Genomic DNA, 18,541 nt, shown 5'->3' on the forward strand with positions numbered 1-18,541 from the left:
GCTGTAGGGAACAGGAGGTTAAAGGTGCTGATTCTCCAAGGAGGGAGATTGCTAGTAAAGCGGCTGGAATGGCGAACCCGAGCACAAGGAGATGAGAAATGAGGTGCGTTTTAGAAACCTTTCCCGATCACACGGTGTACCACCTTCTGGGTTTCTCATGCAGGTTTTCGATGTAGGAAGATGCCCTTGAACCTGGAGATTTGGGACCCATGGAATGGGTAACAGGCAGTATTACTTTAAAGGCTCTGCGTTTGCTCCCCCAACCTCACCAAACCTCTCAGCCCCGAGAGTGTCCACCCTCCTGTCTCATCCAGCTGTGGGTCTAGATATGGTGAATCCAGGTTGCATCACAGCCCCTGAACGAATTTTGTAAGAATTTCTCTCTCTTTCACTGTCTTTGTTTCACGGGTTTTTAAAAGTAATTTATTTTTATAATGGGGTTTAGCTGCTTTTCACGGCTGTGTTTATGCCGCTTTACACCCACTTGACTCACTTCCAGAGAGATATCAATGCATAGGTTTCAAGATTCTTACTAGTCAGATATATTCTTGTGCGGTGAATAGGGGGTGTTGAGTCCAGTTCACTGAGCAAGGAGTAGGTCTTTCTATTACATATTGGGTTTATGGAACGGTATCTCAGCTAATTTGAAACCCTTGTTTTATGCATCACCCCACCTCACCTTTCCCGTTAAGTAGCCGTAGTGTGTTTTCTAAACGTGTGACTCTGTTCTGTTTTGTAATTCAGTTCAAGGGTAGCGGCTTTTACATTCCCTCTATGAGTGATAGCTTATGATAAGTGTCTTTTTCTGTGTGACTTATTTCACTTAGAATCGTCGTTCCTAAATCCGCTCATCATGCTGCTAATAGCCTTATGACATTGATTTCATGGCTGAGTGATATTCCATTGTACATAAGGACCACCACTTCTTTATCCATTTTTCTCTTTCCTGGGATATTTAAGGTGTCATGAAGTGGAGGTTCTTGTCAACAGAGCAGCCCTAAACTTTGGGGTGCCTGTGTCTTGCTGATTTTTAGTTTTCCCAATTTACACGCCCATGAGTGGAAGTGCCCTATGCGCTCTAAGCTGTGTTTTTTCGATGTTTCAGGACACACCGTACACTTCTCCAGAGTGGCTGTTGGCAATTGACATCCCGCCCATCAGCGTAGCAAGGCTCCCATTTCTCCATGGCCTGTCCTGCATTTCTGGTTTTGACACTTTTTTCAGCATGGCCCCTTTGACCGATGGGAAGCGAGACTTCTTTGTAGCGCTGAGTTGCCTTTCCAGGTTGCTTGGTTGGCCAAAAAGGGCGTATGCGTTTTTTCCTGAATATATTCAGGAAAAAACGCATACGCCCTTTTTGGCCAAGGGCATCATTGTTGACGTTTTGCCGCTTTTCATGTGCGTTAAAGGCGATTCGAATCTACCTCCTGAAATCTGTTTCCTGCAATTCTGCCTTGCTTTCAAATCCTCTTCGTTGCCTTCCCTCAATATATTTGTGGACGAGAGTTATCATTTATAACTCTGCAGGTTTGTGAATTGCAGTGCCCCTGAGCTCCAGTTTGCAACTCGCTTTTTTGGGAGCTGGCCGCAAAAGCGCAGGATTGCCTCAGGCCCTATTCTGGTTCCGGGCGGCAGGCTGAGCCTGTGGTTAATTCTTCTTCCTGATGGGAAAATAGAGTGACCTGTGCCTGTCCCAACACCTAGAGCTAGTCTCTCATTGGCTCCCCCTCTTCCCATTCATCCTCAGGACAAATTGCAAGCTGTAGGGAACAGGAGGTTAAAGGTGCTGATTCTCCAAGGAGGGAGATTGCTAGTAAAGCGGCTGGAATGGCGAACCCGAGCACAAGGAGATGAGAAATGAGGTGCGTTTTAGAAACCTTTCCCGATCACACGGTGTACCACCTTCTGGGTTTCTCATGCAAGTTTTCGATGTAGGAAGATGCCCTTGAACCTGGAGATTTGGGACCCATGGGATGGGTAACAGGCAGTATTACTTTAAAGGCTCTGCGTTTGCTCCCCCAACCTCACCAAACCTCTCAGCCCCGAGAGTGTCCACCCTTCTGTCTCATCCAGCTGTGGGTCTAGATATGGTCAATCCAGGTTGCATCACAGCCCCTGAACGAATTTTGTAAGAATTTCTCTCTCTTTTACTGTCTTTGTTTCACGGGTTTTTAAAAGTAATTTGTTTTTATAATGGGGTTTAGGTGCTTTTCACGGCTGTGTTTATGCCTCTTTACACCCACTTGACTCACTTCCAGAGAGATATCAGTACATAGGTTTTAAGATTCTTTCTAGTCAGACATATTCTTGTGCGGTGAATAGGGGGTGTTGAGTCCAGTTCACTGAGCAAGGAGTAGATCTTTCTATTACATATTGGGTTTATGGAACGGTATCTGAGCTAATTTGAAACCCTTGTTTTATGCATCACCCCACCTCACCTTTCCGATAAGCAGCCATAGTGTGTTTTCTAAACGTGTGACTCTGTTCTGTTTTGTAATTCAGTTCAAGGGTAGCGGCTTTTACATTCCCTCTATGAGTGATAGCTTATGATAAGTGTCTTTTTCTGTGTGACTTATTTCACTTAGAATCGTCGTACCTAAATCCGCTCATCATGCTGCTACTAGCCTTATGACATTGATTTCATGGCTGAGTGATATTCCATTGTACATAAGGACCACCACTTCTTTATCCATTTTTCTCTTTCCTGGGATATTTAAGGTGTCATGAAGTGGAGGTTCTTGTCAACAGAGCAGCCCTAAAGTTTGGGGTGCCTGTGTCTTGCTGATTTTTAATTTTCTCTATTTATACGCCCAAGAGTGGAAGTGCCCTATGCGCTCTAAGCTGTGTTTTTTCGATGTTTCAGGACACACCGTACACTTCTCCAGAGTGGCTGTTGGCAATTGACATCCTGCCCATCAGCGTAGCAAGGCTCCCATTTCTCCATGGCCTGTCCTGCATTTCTGGTTTTGACACCTTTTTCAGCATGGCCCCTTTGACCGATGGGAAGCGAGACTTCTTTGTAGCGCTGAGTTGCCTTTCCAGGTTGCTTGGTTGGCCAAAAAGGGCGTATGCGTTTTTTCCTGAATATATTCAGGAAAAAACGCATACGCCCTTTTTGGCCAAGGGCATCATTGTCGACGTTTTGCCGCTTTTCAAGTGCTTTAAAGGCGATTCGAATCTACCTCCTGAAATCTGTTTCCTGCAATTCTGCCTTGCTTTCAAATCCTCTTCGTTGCCTTCCCTCAATATATTTGTGGACGAGAGTTATCATTTATAACTCTGCAGGTTTGTGAATTTCAGTGCCCCTGAGCGCCAGTTTTCAACTCGCTTTTTTGGGAGCTGGCCGCAAAAGCGCAGGATTGCCTCAGGCCCTATTCTGGTTCCGGGCGGCAGGCTGAGCCTGTGGTTAATTCTTCTTCCTGATGGGAAAATAGAGTGACCTGTGCCTGTCCCAACACCTAGAGCTAGTCTCTAATTGGCTCCCCCTCTTCCCATTCATCCTCAGGACAAATTGCAAGCTGTAGGGAACAGGAGGTTAAAGGTGCTGATTCTCCAAGGAGGGAGATTGCTAGTAAAGCGGCTGGAATGGCGAACCCGAGCACAAGGAGATGAGAAATGAGGTGCGTTTTAGAAACCTTTCCCGATCACACGGTGTACCACCTTCTGGGTTTCTCATGCAGGTTTTCGATGTAGGAAGATGCCCTTGAACCTGGAGATTAGGGACCCATGGGATGGGTAACAGGCAGTATTACTTTAAAGGCTCTGCGTTTGCTCCCCCAACCTCACCAAACCTCTCAGCCCCGAGAGTGTCCACCCTTCTGTCTCATCCAGCAGTGGGTCTAGATATGGTCAATCCAGGTTGCATCACAGCCCCTGAACGAATTTTGTAAGAATTTCTCTCTTTCTCTGTCTTTGTTTCACGGGTTTTTAAAAGTAATTTGTTTTTATAATGGGGTTTAGCTGCTTTTCACGGCTGTGTTTATGCCGCTTTACACCCACTTGACTCACTTCCAGAGAGATATCAATACATAGGTTTTAAGATTCTTACTAGTCAGACATATTCTTGTGCGGTGAATAGGGGGTGTTGAGTCCAGTTCACTGAGCAAGGAGTAGGTCTTTCTATTACATATTGGGTTTATGGAACGGTATCTGAGCTAATTTGAAACCCTTGTTTTATGCATCACCCCACCTCACCTTTCCCGTTAAGCAGCCATAGTGTGTTTTCTAAACGTGTGACTCTGTTTCGTTTTGTAATTCAGTTCAAGGGTAGCGGCTTTTACATTCCCTCTATGAGTGATAGCTTATGATAAGTGTCTTTTTCTGTGTGACTTATTTCACTTAGAATCGTCGTACCTAAATCCGCTCATCATGCTGCTACTAGCCTTATGACATTGATTTCATGGCTGAGTGATATTCCATTGTACATAAGGACCACCACTTCTTTATCCATTTTTCTCTTTCCTGGGTTATTTAAGGTGTCATGAAGTGGAGGTTCTTGTCAACAGAGCAGCCCTAAAGTTTGGGGTGCCTGTGTCTTGCTGATTTTTAATTTTCCCTATTTATACGCCCAAGAGTGGAAGTGCCCTATGCGCTCTAAGCTGTGTTTTTTCGATGTTTCAGGACACACCATACACTTCTCCAGAGTGGCTGTTGGCAATTGACATCCCGCCCATCAGCGTAGCAAGGCTCCCATTTCTCCATGGCCTGTCCTGCATTTCTGGTTTTGACACCTTTTTCAGCATGGCCCCTTTGACCGATGGGAAGCGAGACTTCTTTGTAGCGCTGAGTTGCCTTTCCAGGTTGCTTGGTTGGCCAAAAAGGGCGTATGCGTTTTTTCCTGAATATATTCAGGAAAAAACGCATACGCCCTTTTTGGCCAAGGGCATCATTGTCGACGTTTTGCCGCTTTTCATGTGCTTTAAAGGCGATTCGAATCTACCTCCTGAAATCTGTTTCCTGCAATTCTGCCTTGCTTTCAAATCCTCTTCGTTGCCTTCCCTCAATATATTTGTGGACGAGAGTTATCATTTATAACTCTGCAGGTTTGTGAATTGCAGTGCCCCTGAGCGCCAGTTTTCAACTCGCTTTTTTGGGAGCTGGCCGCAAAAGCGCACGATTGCCTCAGGCCCTATTCTGGTTCCGGGCGGCAGGCTGAGCCTGTGGTTAATTCTTCTTCCTGATGGGAAAATAGAGTGACCTGTGCCTGTCCCAACACCTAGAGCTAGTCTCTCATTGGCTCCCCCTCTTCCCGTTCATCCTCAGGACAAATTGCAAGCTGTAGGGAACAGGAGGTTAAAGGTGCTGATTCTCCAAGGAGGGAGATTGCTAGTAAAGCGGCTGGAATGGCGAACCCGAGCACAAGGAGATGAGAAATGAGGTGCGTTTTAGAAACCTTTCCCGATCACACGGTGTACCACCTTCTGGGTTTCTCATGCAAGTTTTTCGATGTAGGAAGATGCCCTTGAACCTGGAGATTTGGGACCCATGGGATGGGTAACAGGCAGTATTACTTTAAAGGCTCTGCGTTTGCTCCCCCAACCTCACCAAACCTCTCAGCCCCGAGAGTGTCCACCCTTCTGTCTCATCCAGCTGTGGGTCTAGATATGGTCAATCCAGGTTGCATCACAGCCCCTGAACGAATTTTGTAAGAATTTCTCTCTCTTTCACTGTCTTTGTTTCACGGGTTTTTAAAAGTAATTTATTTTTATAATGGGGTTTAGCTGCTTTTCACGGCTGTGTTTATGCCGCTTTACACCCACTTGACTCACTTCCAGAGAGATATCAGTACATAGGTTTTAAGATTCTTTCTAGTCAGACATATTCTTGTGCGGTGAATAGGGGGTGTTGAGTCCAGTTCACTGAGCAAGGAGTAGATCTTTCTATTACATATTGGGTTTATGGAACGGTATCTGAGCTAATTTGAAACCCTTGTTTTATGCATCACCCCACCTCACCTTTCCCGATAAGCAGCCATAGTGTGTTTTCTAAACGTGTGACTCTGTTCTGTTTTGTAATTCAGTTCAAGGGTAGCGGCTTTTACATTCCCTCTATGAGTGATAGCTTATGATAAGTGTCTTTTTCTGTGTGACTTATTTCACTTAGAATCGTCGTACCTAAATCCGCTCATCATGCTGCTACTAGCCTTATGACATTGATTTCATGGCTGAGTGATATTCCATTGTACATAAGGACCACCACTTCTTTATCCATTTTTCTCTTTCCTGGGTTATTTAAGGTGTCATGAAGTGGAGGTTCTTGTCAACAGAGCAGCCCTAAAGTTTGGGGTGCCTGTGTCTTGCTGATTTTTAATTTTCCCTATTTATACGCCCAAGAGTGGAAGTGCCCTATGCGCTCTAAGCTGTGTTTTTTCGATGTTTCAGGACACACCGTACACTTCTCCAGAGTGGCTGTTGGCAATTGACATCCCGCCCATCAGCGTAGCAAGGCTCCCATTTCTCCATGGCCTGTCCTGCATTTCTGGTTTTGACACATTTTTCAGCATGGCCCCTTTGACCGATGGGAAGCGAGACTTCTTTGTAGCGCTGAGTTGCCTTTCCAGGTTGCTTGGTTGGCCAAAAAGGGCGTATGCGTTTTTTCCTGAATATATTCAGGAAAAAACGCATACGCCCTTTTTGGACAAGGGCATCATTGTCGACGTTTTGCCGCTTTTCATGTGCGTTAAAGGCGATTCGAATCTACCTCCTGAAATCTGTTTCCTGCAATTCTGCCTTGCTTTCAAATCCTCTTCGTTGCCTTCCCTCAATATATTTGTGGACGAGAGTTATCATTTATAACTCTGCAGGTTTGTGAATTGCAGTGCCCCTGAGCGCCAGTTTTCAACTCGCTTTTTTGGGAGCTGGCCGCAAAAGCGCAGGATTGCCTCAGGCCCTATTCTGGTTCCGGGCGGCAGGCTGAGCCTGTGGTTAATTCTTCTTCCTGATGGGAAAATAGAGTGACCTGTGCCTGTCCCAACACCTAGAGCTAGTCTCTCATTGGCTCCCCCTCTTCCCGTTCATCCTCAGGACAAATTGCAAGCTGTAGGGAACAGGAGGTTAAAGGTGCTGATTCTCCAAGGAGGGAGATTGCTAGTAAAGCGGCTGGAATGGCGAACCCGAGCACAAGGAGATGAGAAATGAGGTGCGTTTTAGAAACCTTTCCCGATCACACGGTGTACCACCTTCTGGGTTTCTCATGCAAGTTTTCGATGTAGGAAGATGCCCTTGAACCTGGAGATTTGGGACCCATGGGATGGGTAACAGGCAGTATTACTTTAAAGGCTCTGCGTTTGCTCCCCCAACCTCACCAAACCTCTCAGCCCCGAGAGTGTCCACCCTTCTGTCTCATCCAGCTGTGGGTCTAGATATGGTCAATCCAGGTTGCATCACAGCCCCTGAACGAATTTTGTAAGAATTTCTCTCTCTTTCACTGTCTTTGTTTCACGGGTTTTTAAAAGTAATTTATTTTTATAATGGGGTTTAGCTGCTTTTCACGGCTGTGTTTATGCCGCTTTACACCCACTTGACTCACTTCCAGAGAGATATCAGTACATAGGTTTTAAGATTCTTTCTAGTCAGACATATTCTTGTGCGGTGAATAGGGGGTGTTGAGTCCAGTTCACTGAGCAAGGAGTAGATCTTTCTATTACATATTGGGTTTATGGAACGGTATCTGAGCTAATTTGAAACCCTTGTTTTATGCATCACCCCACCTCACCTTTCCCGATAAGCAGCCATAGTGTGTTTTCTAAACGTGTGACTCTGTTCTGTTTTGTAATTCAGTTCAAGGGTAGCGGCTTTTACATTCCCTCTATGAGTGATAGCTTATAAGTGTCTTTTTCTGTGTGACTTATTTCACTTAGAATCGTCGTACCTAAATCCGCTCATCATGCTGCTACTAGCCTTATGACATTGATTTCATGGCTGAGTGATATTCCATTGTACATAAGGACCACCACTTCTTTATCCATTTTTCTCTTTCCTGGGATATTTAAGGTGTCATGAAGTGGAGGTTCTTGTCAACAGAGCAGCCCTAAAGTTTGGGGTGCCTGTGTCTTGCTGATTTTTAATTTTCTCTATTTATACGCCCAAGAGTGGAAGTGCCCTATGCGCTCTAAGCTGTGTTTTTTCGATGTTTCAGGACACACCGTACACTTCTCCAGAGTGGCTGTTGGCAATTGACATCCCGCCCATCAGCGTAGCAAGGCTCCCATTTCTCCATGGCCTGTCCTGCATTTCTGGTTTTGACACCTTTTTCAGCATGGCCCCTTTGACCGATGGGAAGCGAGACTTCTTTGTAGCGCTGAGTTGCCTTTCCAGGTTGCTTGGTTGGCCAAAAAGGTCGTATTCGTTTTTTCCTGAATATATTCAGGAAAAAACGCATACGCCCTTTTTGGCCAAGGGCATCATTGTCGACGTTTTGCCGCTTTTCATGTGCTTTAAAGGCGATTCGAATCTACCTCCTGAAATCTGTTTCCTGCAATTCTGCCTTGTTTTCAAATCCTCTTCGTTGCCTTCCCTCAATATATTTGTGGACGAGAGTTATCATTTATAATTCTGCAGGTTTGTGAATTGCAGTGCCCCTGAGCGCCAGTTTTTAACTCGCTTTTTTGGGAGCTGGCCGCAAAAGCGCAGGATTGCCTCAGGCCCTATTCTGGTTCCGGGCGGCAGGCTGAGCCTGTGGTTAATTCTTCTTCCTGATGGGAAAATAGAGTGACCTGTGCCTGTCCCAACACCTAGAGCTAGTCTCTCATTGGCTCCCCCTCTTCCCGTTCATCCTCAGGACAAATTGCAAGCTGTAGGGAACAGGAGGTTAAAGGTGCTGATTCTCCAAGGAGGGAGATTGCTAGTAAAGCGGCTGGAATGGTGAACCCGAGCACAAGGAGATGAGAAATGAGGTGCGTTTTAGAAACCTTTCCCGATCACACGGTGTACCACCTTCTGGGTTTCTCATGCAGGTTTTCGATGAAGGAAGATGCCCTTGAACCTGGAGATTAGGGACCCATGGGATGGGTAACAGGCAGTATTACTTTAGGGGCTCTGCGTTTGCTCCCCCAACCTCACCAAACCTCTCAGCCCCGAGAGTGTCCACCCTTCTGTCTCATCCAGCAGTGGGTCTAGATATGGTCAATCCAGGTTGCATCACAGCCCCTGAACGAATTTTGTAAGAATTTCTCTCTTTCTCTGTCTTTGTTTCACGGGTTTTTAAAAGTAATTTGTTTTTATAATGGGGTTTAGCTGCTTTTCACGGCTGTGTTTATGCCGCTTTACACCCACTTGACTCACTTCCAGAGAGATATCAATACATAGGTTTTAAGATTCTTACTAGTCAGACATATTCTTGTGCGGTGAATAGGGGGTGTTGAGTCCAGTTCACTGAGCAAGGAGTAGGTCTTTCTATTACATATTGGGTTTATGGAACGGTATCTGAGCTAATTTGAAACCCTTGTTTTATGCATCACCCCACCTCACCTTTCCCGTTAAGCAGCCATAGTGTGTTTTCTAAACGTGTGACTCTGTTTCGTTTTGTAATTCAGTTCAAGGGTAGCGGCTTTTACATTCCCTCTATGAGTGATAGCTTATGATAAGTGTCTTTTTCTGTGTGACTTATTTCACTTAGAATCGTCGTACCTAAATCCGCTCATCATGCTGCTACTAGCCTTATGACATTGATTTCATGGCTGAGTGATATTCCATTGTACATAAGGACCACCACTTCTTTATCCATTTTTCTCTTTCCTGGGTTATTTAAGGTGTCATGAAGTGGAGGTTCTTGTCAACAGAGCAGCCTCAAAGTTTGGGGTGCCTGTGTCTTGCTGATTTTTAATTTTCCCTATTTATACGCCCAAGAGTGGAAGTGCCCTATGCGCTCTAAGCTGTGTTTTTTCGATGTTTCAGGACACACCGTACACTTCTCCAGAGTGGCTGTTGGCAATTGACATCCCGCCCATCAGCGTAGCAAGGCTCCCATTTCTCCATGGCCTGTCCTGCATTTCTGGTTTTGACACCTTTTTCAGCATGGCCCCTTTGACCGATAGGAAGCGAGACTTCTTTGTAGCGCTGAGTTGCCTTTCCAGGTTGCTTGGTTGGCCAAAAAGGGCGTATTCGTTTTTTCCTGAATATATTCAGGAAAAAACGCATACGCCCTTTTTGGCCAAGGGCATCATTGTCGACGTTTTGCCGCTTTTCATGTGCTTTAAAGGCGATTCGAATCTACCTCCTGAAATCTGTTTCCTGCAATTCTGCCTTGCTTTCAAATCCTCTTCGTTGCCTTCCCTCAATATATTTGTGGACGAGAGTTATCATTTATAACTCTGCAGGTTTGTGAATTGCAGTGCCCCTGAGCGCCAGTTTTTAACTCGCTTTTTTGGGAGCTGGCCGCAAAAGCGCAGGATTGCCTCAGGCCCTATTCTGGTTCCGGGCGGCAGGCTGAGCCTGTGGTTAATTCTTCTTCCTGATGGGAAAATAGAGTGACCTGTGCCTGTCCCAACACCTAGAGCTAGTCTCTCATTGGCTCCCCCTCTTCCCGTTCATCCTCAGGACAAATTGCAAGCTGTAGGGAACAGGAGGTTAAAGGTGCTGATTCTCCAAGGAGGGAGATTGCTAGTAAAGCGGCTGGAATGGCGAACCCGAGAACAAGGAGATGAGAAATGAGGTGCGTTTTAGAAACCTTTCCCGATCACACGGTGTACCACCTTCTGGGTTTCTCATGCAAGTTTTCGATGTAGGAAGATGCCCTTGAACCTGGAGATTTGGGACCCATGGGATGGGTAACAGGCAGTATTACTTTAAAGGCTCTGCGTTTGCTCCCCCAACCTCACCAAACCTCTCAGCCCCGAGAGTGTCCACCCTTCTGTCTCATCCAGCTGTGGGTCTAGATATGGTCAATCCAGGTTGCATCACAGCCCCTGAACGAATTTTGTAAGAATTTCTCTCTCTTTCACTGTCTTTGTTTCACGGGTTTTTAAAAGTAATTTGTTTTTATAATGGGGTTTAAGTGCTTTTCACGGCTGTGTTTATGCCGCTTTACACCCACTTGACTCACTTCCAGAGAGATATCAGTACATAGGTTTTAAGATTCTTTCTAGTCAGACATATTCTTGTGCGGTGAATAGGGGGTGTTGAGTCCAGTTCACTGAGCAAGGAGTAGATCTTTCTATTACATATTGGGTTTATGGAACGGTATCTGAGCTAATTTGAAACCCTTGTTTTATGCATCACCCCACCTCACCTTTCCCGTTAAGCAGCCATAGTGTGTTTTCTAAACGTGTGACTCTGTTTCGTTTTGTAATTCAGTTCAAGGGTAGCGGCTTTTACATTCCCTCTATGAGTGATAGCTTATGATAAGTGTCTTTTTCTGTGTGACTTATTTCACTTAGAATCGTCGTACCTAAATCCGCTCATCATGCTGCTACTAGCCTTATGACATTGATTTCATGGCTGAGTGATATTCCATTGTACATAAGGACCACCACTTCTTTATCCATTTTTCTCTTTCCTGGGTTATTTAAGGTGTCATGAAGTGGAGGTTCTTGTCAACAGAGCAGCCCTAAAGTTTGGGGTGCCTGTGTCTTGCTGATTTTTAATTTTCCCTATTTATACGCCCAAGAGTGGAAGTGCCCTATGCGCTCTAAGCTGTGTTTTTTCGATGTTTCAGGACACACCGTACACTTCTCCAGAGTGGCTGTTGGCAATTGACATCCCGCCCATCAGCGTAGCAAGGCTCCCATTTCTCCATGGCCTGTCCTGCATTTCTGGTTTTGACACTTTTTTCAGCATGGCCCCTTTGACCGATGGGAAGCGAGACTTCTTTGTAGCGCTGAGTTGCCTTTCCAGGTTGCTTGGTTGGCCAAAAAGGGCGTATGCGTTTTTTCCTGAATATATTCAGGAAAAAACGCATCCGCCCTTTTTGGCCAAGGGCATCATTGTCGACGTTTTGCCGCTTTTCATGTGCTTTAAAGGCGATTCGAATCTACCTCCTGAAATCTGTTTCCTGCAATTCTGCCTTGCTTTCAAATCCTCTTCGTTGCCTTCCCTCAATATATTTGTGGACGAGAGTTATCATTTATAACTCTGCAGGTTTGTGAATTGCAGTGCCCCTGAGCTCCAGTTTTCAACTCGCTTTTTTGGGAGCTGGCCGCAAAAGCGCAGGATTGCCTCAGGCCCTATTCTGGTTCCGGGCGGCAGGCTGAGCCTGTGGTTAATTCTTCTTCCTGATGGGAAAATAGAGTGACCTGTGCCTGTCCCAACACCTAGAGCTAGTCTCTCATTGGCTCCCCCTCTTCCCGTTCATCCTCAGGACAAATTGCAAGCTGTAGGGAACAGGAGGTTAAAGGTGCTGATTCTCCAAGGAGGGAGATTGCTAGTAAAGCGGCTGGAATGGCGAACCCGAGCACAAGGAGATGAGAAATGAGGTGCGTTTTAGAAACCTTTCCCGATCACACGGTGTACCACCTTCTGGGTTTCTCATGCAAGTTTTCGATGTAGGAAGATGCCCTTGAACCTGGAGATTTGGGACCCATGGGATGGGTAACAGGCAGTATTACTTTAAAGGCTCTGCGTTTGCTCCCCCAACCTCACCAAACCTCTCAGCCCCGAGAGTGTCCGCCCTTCTGTCTCATCCAGCTGTGGGTCTAGATATGGTCAATCCAGGTTGCATCACAGCCCCTGAACGAATTTTGTAAGAATTTCTCTCTCTTTCACTGTCTTTGTTTCACGGGTTTTTAAAAGTAATTTATTTTTATAATGGGGTTTAGCTGCTTTTCACGGCTGTGTTTATGCCGCTTTACACCCACTTGACTCACTTCCAGAGAGATATCAGTACATAGGTTTTAAGATTCTTTCTAGTCAGACATATTCTTGTGCGGTGAATAGGGGGTGTTGAGTCCAGTTCACTGAGCAAGGAGTAGATCTTTCTATTACATATTGGGTTTATGGAACGGTATCTGAGCTAATTTGAAACCCTTGTTTTATGCATCACCCCACCTCACCTTTCCCGATAAGCAGCCATAGTGTGTTTTCTAAACGTGTGACTCTGTTCTGTTTTGTAATTCAGTTCAAGGGTAGCGGCTTTTACATTCCCTCTATGAGTGATAGCTTATGATAAGTGTCTTTTTCTGTGTGACTTATTTCACTTAGAATCGTCGTACCTAAATCCGCTCATCATGCTGCTACTAGCCTTATGACATTGATTTCATGGCTGAGTGATATTCCATTGTACATAAGGACCACCACTTCTTTATCCATTTTTCTCTTTCCTGGGATATTTAAGGTGTCATGAAGTGGAGGTTCTTGTCAACAGAGCAGCCCTAAAGTTTGGGGTGCCTGTGTCTTGCTGATTTTTAATTTTCTCTATTTATACGCCCAAGAGTGGAAGTGCCCTATGCGCTCTAAGCTGTGTTTTTTCGATGTTTCAGGACACACCGTACACTTCTCCAGAGTGGCTGTTGGCAATTGACATCCCGCCCATCAGCGTAGCAAGGCTCCCGTTTCTCCATGGCCTGTCCTGCATTTCTGGTTTTGACACTTTTTTCAGCATGGCCCCTTTGACCGATGGGAAGCGAGACTTCTTTGTAGCGCTGAGTTGCCTTTCCAGGTTGCTTGGTTGGCCAAAAAGGGCGTATGCGTTTTTTCCTGAATATATTCAGGAAAAAACGCATACGCCCTTTTTGGCCAAGGGCATTATTGTCGACGTTTTGCCGCTTTTCATGTGCTTTAAAGGCGATTCGAATCTACCTCCTGAAATCTGTTTCCTGCAATTCTGCCTTGCTTTCAAATCCTCTTCGTTGCCTTCCCTCAATATATTTGTGGACGAGAGTTATCATTTATAACTCTGCAGGTTTGTGAATTGCAGTGCCCCTGAGCTCCAGTTTTCAACTCGCTTTTTTGGAAGCTGGCCGCAAAAGCGCAGGATTGCCTCAGGCCCTATTCTGGTTCCGGGCGGCAGGCTGAGCCTGTGGTTAATTCTTCTTCCTGATGGGAAAATAGAGTGACCTGTGCCTGTCCCAACACCTAGAGCTAGTCTCTCATTGGCTCCCCCTCTTCCCGTTCATCCTCAGGACAAATTGCAAGCTGTAGGGAACAGGAGGTTAAAGGTGCTGATTCTCCAAGGAGGGAGATTGCTAGTAAAGCGGCTGGAATGGCGAACCCGAGCACAAGGAGATGAGAAATGAGGTGCGTTTTAGAAACCTTTCCCGATCACACGGTGTACCACCTTCTGGGTTTCTCATGCAAGTTTTCGATGTAGGAAGATGCCCTTGAACCTGGAGATTTGGGACCCATGGGATGGGTAACAGGCAGTATTACTTTAAAGGCTCTGCGTTTGCTCCCCCAACCTCACCAAACCTCTCAGCCCCGAGAGTGTCCGCCCTTCTGTCTCATCCAGCTGTGGGTCTAGATATGCTCAATCCAGGTTGCATCACAGCCCCTGAACGAATTTTGTAAGAATTTCTCTCTCTTTCACTGTCTTTGTTTCACGGGTTTTTAAAAGTAATTTATTTTTATAATGGGGTTTAGCTGCTTTTCACGGCTGTGTTTATGCCGCTTTACACCCACTTGACTCACTTCCAGAGAGATATCAGTACATAGGTTTTAAGATTCTTTCTAGTCAGACATATTCTTGTGCGGTGAATAGGGGGTGTTGAGTCCAGTTCACTGAGCAAGGAGTAGATCTTTCTATTACATATTGGGTTTATGGAACGGTATCTGAGCTAATTTGAAACCCTTGTTTTATGCATCACCCCACCTCACCTTTCCCGATAAGCAGCCATAGTGTGTTTTCTAAACGTGTGACTCTGTTCTGTTTTGTAATTCAGTTCAAGGGTAGCGGCTTTTACATTCCCTCTATGAGTGATAGCTTATGATAAGTGTCTTTTTCTGTGTGACTTATTTCACTTAGAATCGTCGTACCTAAATCCGCTCATCATGCTGCTACTAGCCTTATGACATTGATTTCATGGCTGAGTGATATTCCATTGTACATAAGGACCACCACTTCTTTATCCATTTTTCTCTTTCCTGGGATATTTAAGGTGTCATGAAGTGGAGGTTCTTGTCAACAGAGCAGCCCTAAAGTTTGGGGTGCCTGTGTCTTGCTGATTTTTAATATCTCTATTTATACGCCCAAGAGTGGAAGTGCCCTATGCGCTCTAAGCTGTGTTTTTTCGATGTTTCAGGACACACCGTACACTTCTCCAGAGTGGCTGTTGGCAATTGACATCCCGCCCATCAGCGTAGCAAGGCTCCCATTTCTCCATGGCCTGTCCTGCATTTCTGGTTTTGACACCTTTTTCAGCATGGCCCCTTTGACCGATGGGAAGCGAGACTTCTTTGTAGCGCTGAGTTGCCTTTCCAGGTTGCTTGGTTGGCCAAAAAGGGCGTATGCGTTTTTTCCTGAATATATTCAGGAAAAAACGCATACGCCCTTTTTGGCCAAGGGCATCATTGTCGACGTTTTGCCGCTTTTCATGTGCTTTAAAGGCGATTCGAATCTACCTCCTGAAATCTGTTTCCTGCAATTCTGCCTTGCTTTCAAATCCTCTTCGTTGCCTTCCCTCAATATATTTGTGGACGAGAGTTATCATTTATAACTCTGCAGGTTTGTGAATTTCAGTGCCCCTGAGCGCCAGTTTTCAACTCGCTTTTTTGGGAGCTGGCCGCAAAAGCGCAGGATTGCCTCAGGCCCTATTCTGGTTCCGGGCGGCAGGCTGAGCCTGTGGTTAATTCTTCTTCCTGATGGGAAAATAGAGTGACCTGTGCCTGTCCCAACACCTAGAGCTAGTCTCTCATTGGCTCCCCCTCTTCCCGTTAATCCTCAGGACAAATTGCAAGCTGTAGGGAACAGGAGGTTAAAGGTGCTGATTCTCCAAGGAGGGAGATTGCTAGTAAAGCGGCTGGAATGGCGAACCCGAGCACAAGGAGATGAGAAATGAGGTGCGTTTTAGAAACCTTTCCCGATCACACGGTGTACCACCTTCTGGGTTTCTCATGCAGGTTTTCGATGTAGGAAGATGCCCTTGAACCTGGAGATTAGGGACCCATGGGATGGGTAACAGGCAGTATTACTTTAAAGGCTCTGCGTTTGCTCCCCCAACCTCACCAAACCTCTCAGCCCCGAGAGTGTCCACCCTTCTGTCTCATCCAGCAGTGGGTCTAGATATGGTCAATCCAGGTTGCATCACAGCCCCTGAACGAATTTTGTAAGAATTTCTCTCTTTCTCTGTCTTTGTTTCACGGGTTTTTAAAAGTAATTTGTTTTTATAATGGGGTTTAGCTGCTTTTCACGGCTGTGTTTATGCCGCTTTACACCCACTTGACTCACTTCCAGAGAGATATCAATACATAGGTTTTAAGATTCTTACTAGTCAGACATATTCTTGTGCGGTGAATAGGGGGTGTTGAGTCCAGTTCACTGAGCAAGGAGTAGGTCTTTCTATTACATATTGGGTTTATGGAACGGTATCTGAGCTAATTTGAAACCCTTGTTTTATGCATCACCCCACCTCACCTTTCCCGTTAAGCAGCCATAGTGTGTTTTCTAAACGTGTGACTCTGTTTCGTTTTGTAATTCAGTTCAAGGGTAGCGGCTTTTACATTCCCTCTATGAGTGATAGCTTATGATAAGTGTCTTTTTCTGTGTGACTTATTTCACTTAGAATCGTCGTACCTAAATCCGCTCATCATGCTGCTACTAGCCTTATGACATTGATTTCATGGCTGAGTGATATTCCATTGTACATAAGGACCACCACTTCTTTATCCATTTTTCTCTTTCCTGGGTTATTTAAGGTGTCATGAAGTGGAGGTTCTTGTCAACAGAGCAGCCCTAAAGTTTGGGGTGCCTGTGTCTTGCTGATTTTTAATTTTCCCTAATTATACGCCCAAGAGTGGAAGTGCCCTATGCGCTCTAAGCTGTGTTTTTTCGATGTTTCAGGACACACCGTACACTTCTCCAGAGTGGCTGTTGGCAATTGACATCCTGCCCATCAGCGTAGCAAGGCTCCCATTTCTCCATGGCCTGTCCTGCATTTCTGGTTTTGACACCTTTTTCAGCATGGCCCCTTTGACCGATGGGAAGCGAGACTTCTTTGTAGCGCTGAGTTGCCTTTCCAGGTTGCTTGGTTGGCCAAAAAGGGCGTATGCGTTTTTTCCTGAATATATTCAGGAAAAAACGCATACGCCCTTTTTGGCCAAGGGCATCATTGTCGACGTTTTGCCGCTTTTCATGTGCTTTAAAGGCGATTCGAATCTACCTCCTGAAATCTGTTTCCTGCAATTCTGCCTTGATTTCAAATCCTCTTCGTTGCCTTCCCTCAATATATTTGTGGACGAGAGTTATCATTTATAACTCTGCAGGTTTGTGAATTGCAGTGCCCCTGAGCGCCAGTTTTTAACTCGCTTTTTTGGGAGCTGGCCGCAAAAGCGCAGGATTGCCTCAGGCCCTATTCTGGTTCCGGGCGGCAGGCTGAGGCTGTGGTTAATTCTTCTTCCTGATGGGAAAATAGAGTGACCTGTGCCTGTCCCAACACCTAGAGCTAGTCTCTCATTGGCTCCCCCTCTTCCCGTTCATCCTCAGGACAAATTGCAAGCTGTAGGGAACAGGAGGTTAAAGGTGCTGATTCTCCAAGGAGGGAGATTGCTAGTAAAGCGGCTGGAATGGCGAACCCGAGCACAAGGAGATGAGAAATGAGGTGCGTTTTAGAAACCTTTCCCGATCACACGGTGTACCACCTTCTGGGTTTCTCATGCAGGTTTTCGATGTAGGAAGATGCCCTTGAACCTGGAGATTAGGGACCCATGGGATGGGTAACAGGCAGTATTACTTTAAAGGCTCTGCGTTTGCTCCCCCAACCTCACCAAACCTCTCAGCCCCGAGAGTGTCCACCCTTCTGTCTCATCCAGCAGTGGGTCTAGATATGGTCAATCCAGGTTGCATCACAGCCCCTGAACGAATTTTGTAAGAATTTCTCTCTTTCTCTGTCTTTGTTTCACGGGTTTTTAAAAGTAATTTGTTTTTATAATGGGGTTTAGCTGCTTTTCACGGCTGTGTTTATGCCGCTTTACACCCACTTGACTCACTTCCAGAGAGATATCAATACATAGGTTTTAAGATTCTTACTAGTCAGACATATTCTTGTGCGGTGAATAGGGGGTGTTGAGTCCAGTTCACTGAGCAAGGAGTAGGTCTTTCTATTACATATTGGGTTTATGGAACGGTATCTGAGCTAATTTGAAACCCTTGTTTTATGCATCACCCCACCTCACCTTTCCCGTTAAGCAGCCATAGTGTGTTTTCTAAACGTGTGACTCTGTTTCGTTTTGTAATTCAGTTCAAGGGTAGCGGCTTTTACATTCCCTCTATGAGTGATAGCTTATGATAAGTGTCTTTTTCTGTGTGACTTATTTCACTTAGAATCGTCGTACCTAAATCCGCTCATCATGCTGCTACTAGCCTTATGACATTGATTTCATGGCTGAGTGATATTCCATTGTACATAAGGACCACCACTTCTTTATCCATTTTTCTCTTTCCTGGGTTATTTAAGGTG

Source organism: Balaenoptera physalus (genome assembly GCF_965194825.1).
Source record: "Balaenoptera physalus genome assembly, chromosome: 7".
Lineage (NCBI taxonomy): Eukaryota > Metazoa > Chordata > Mammalia > Artiodactyla > Balaenopteridae > Balaenoptera > Balaenoptera physalus.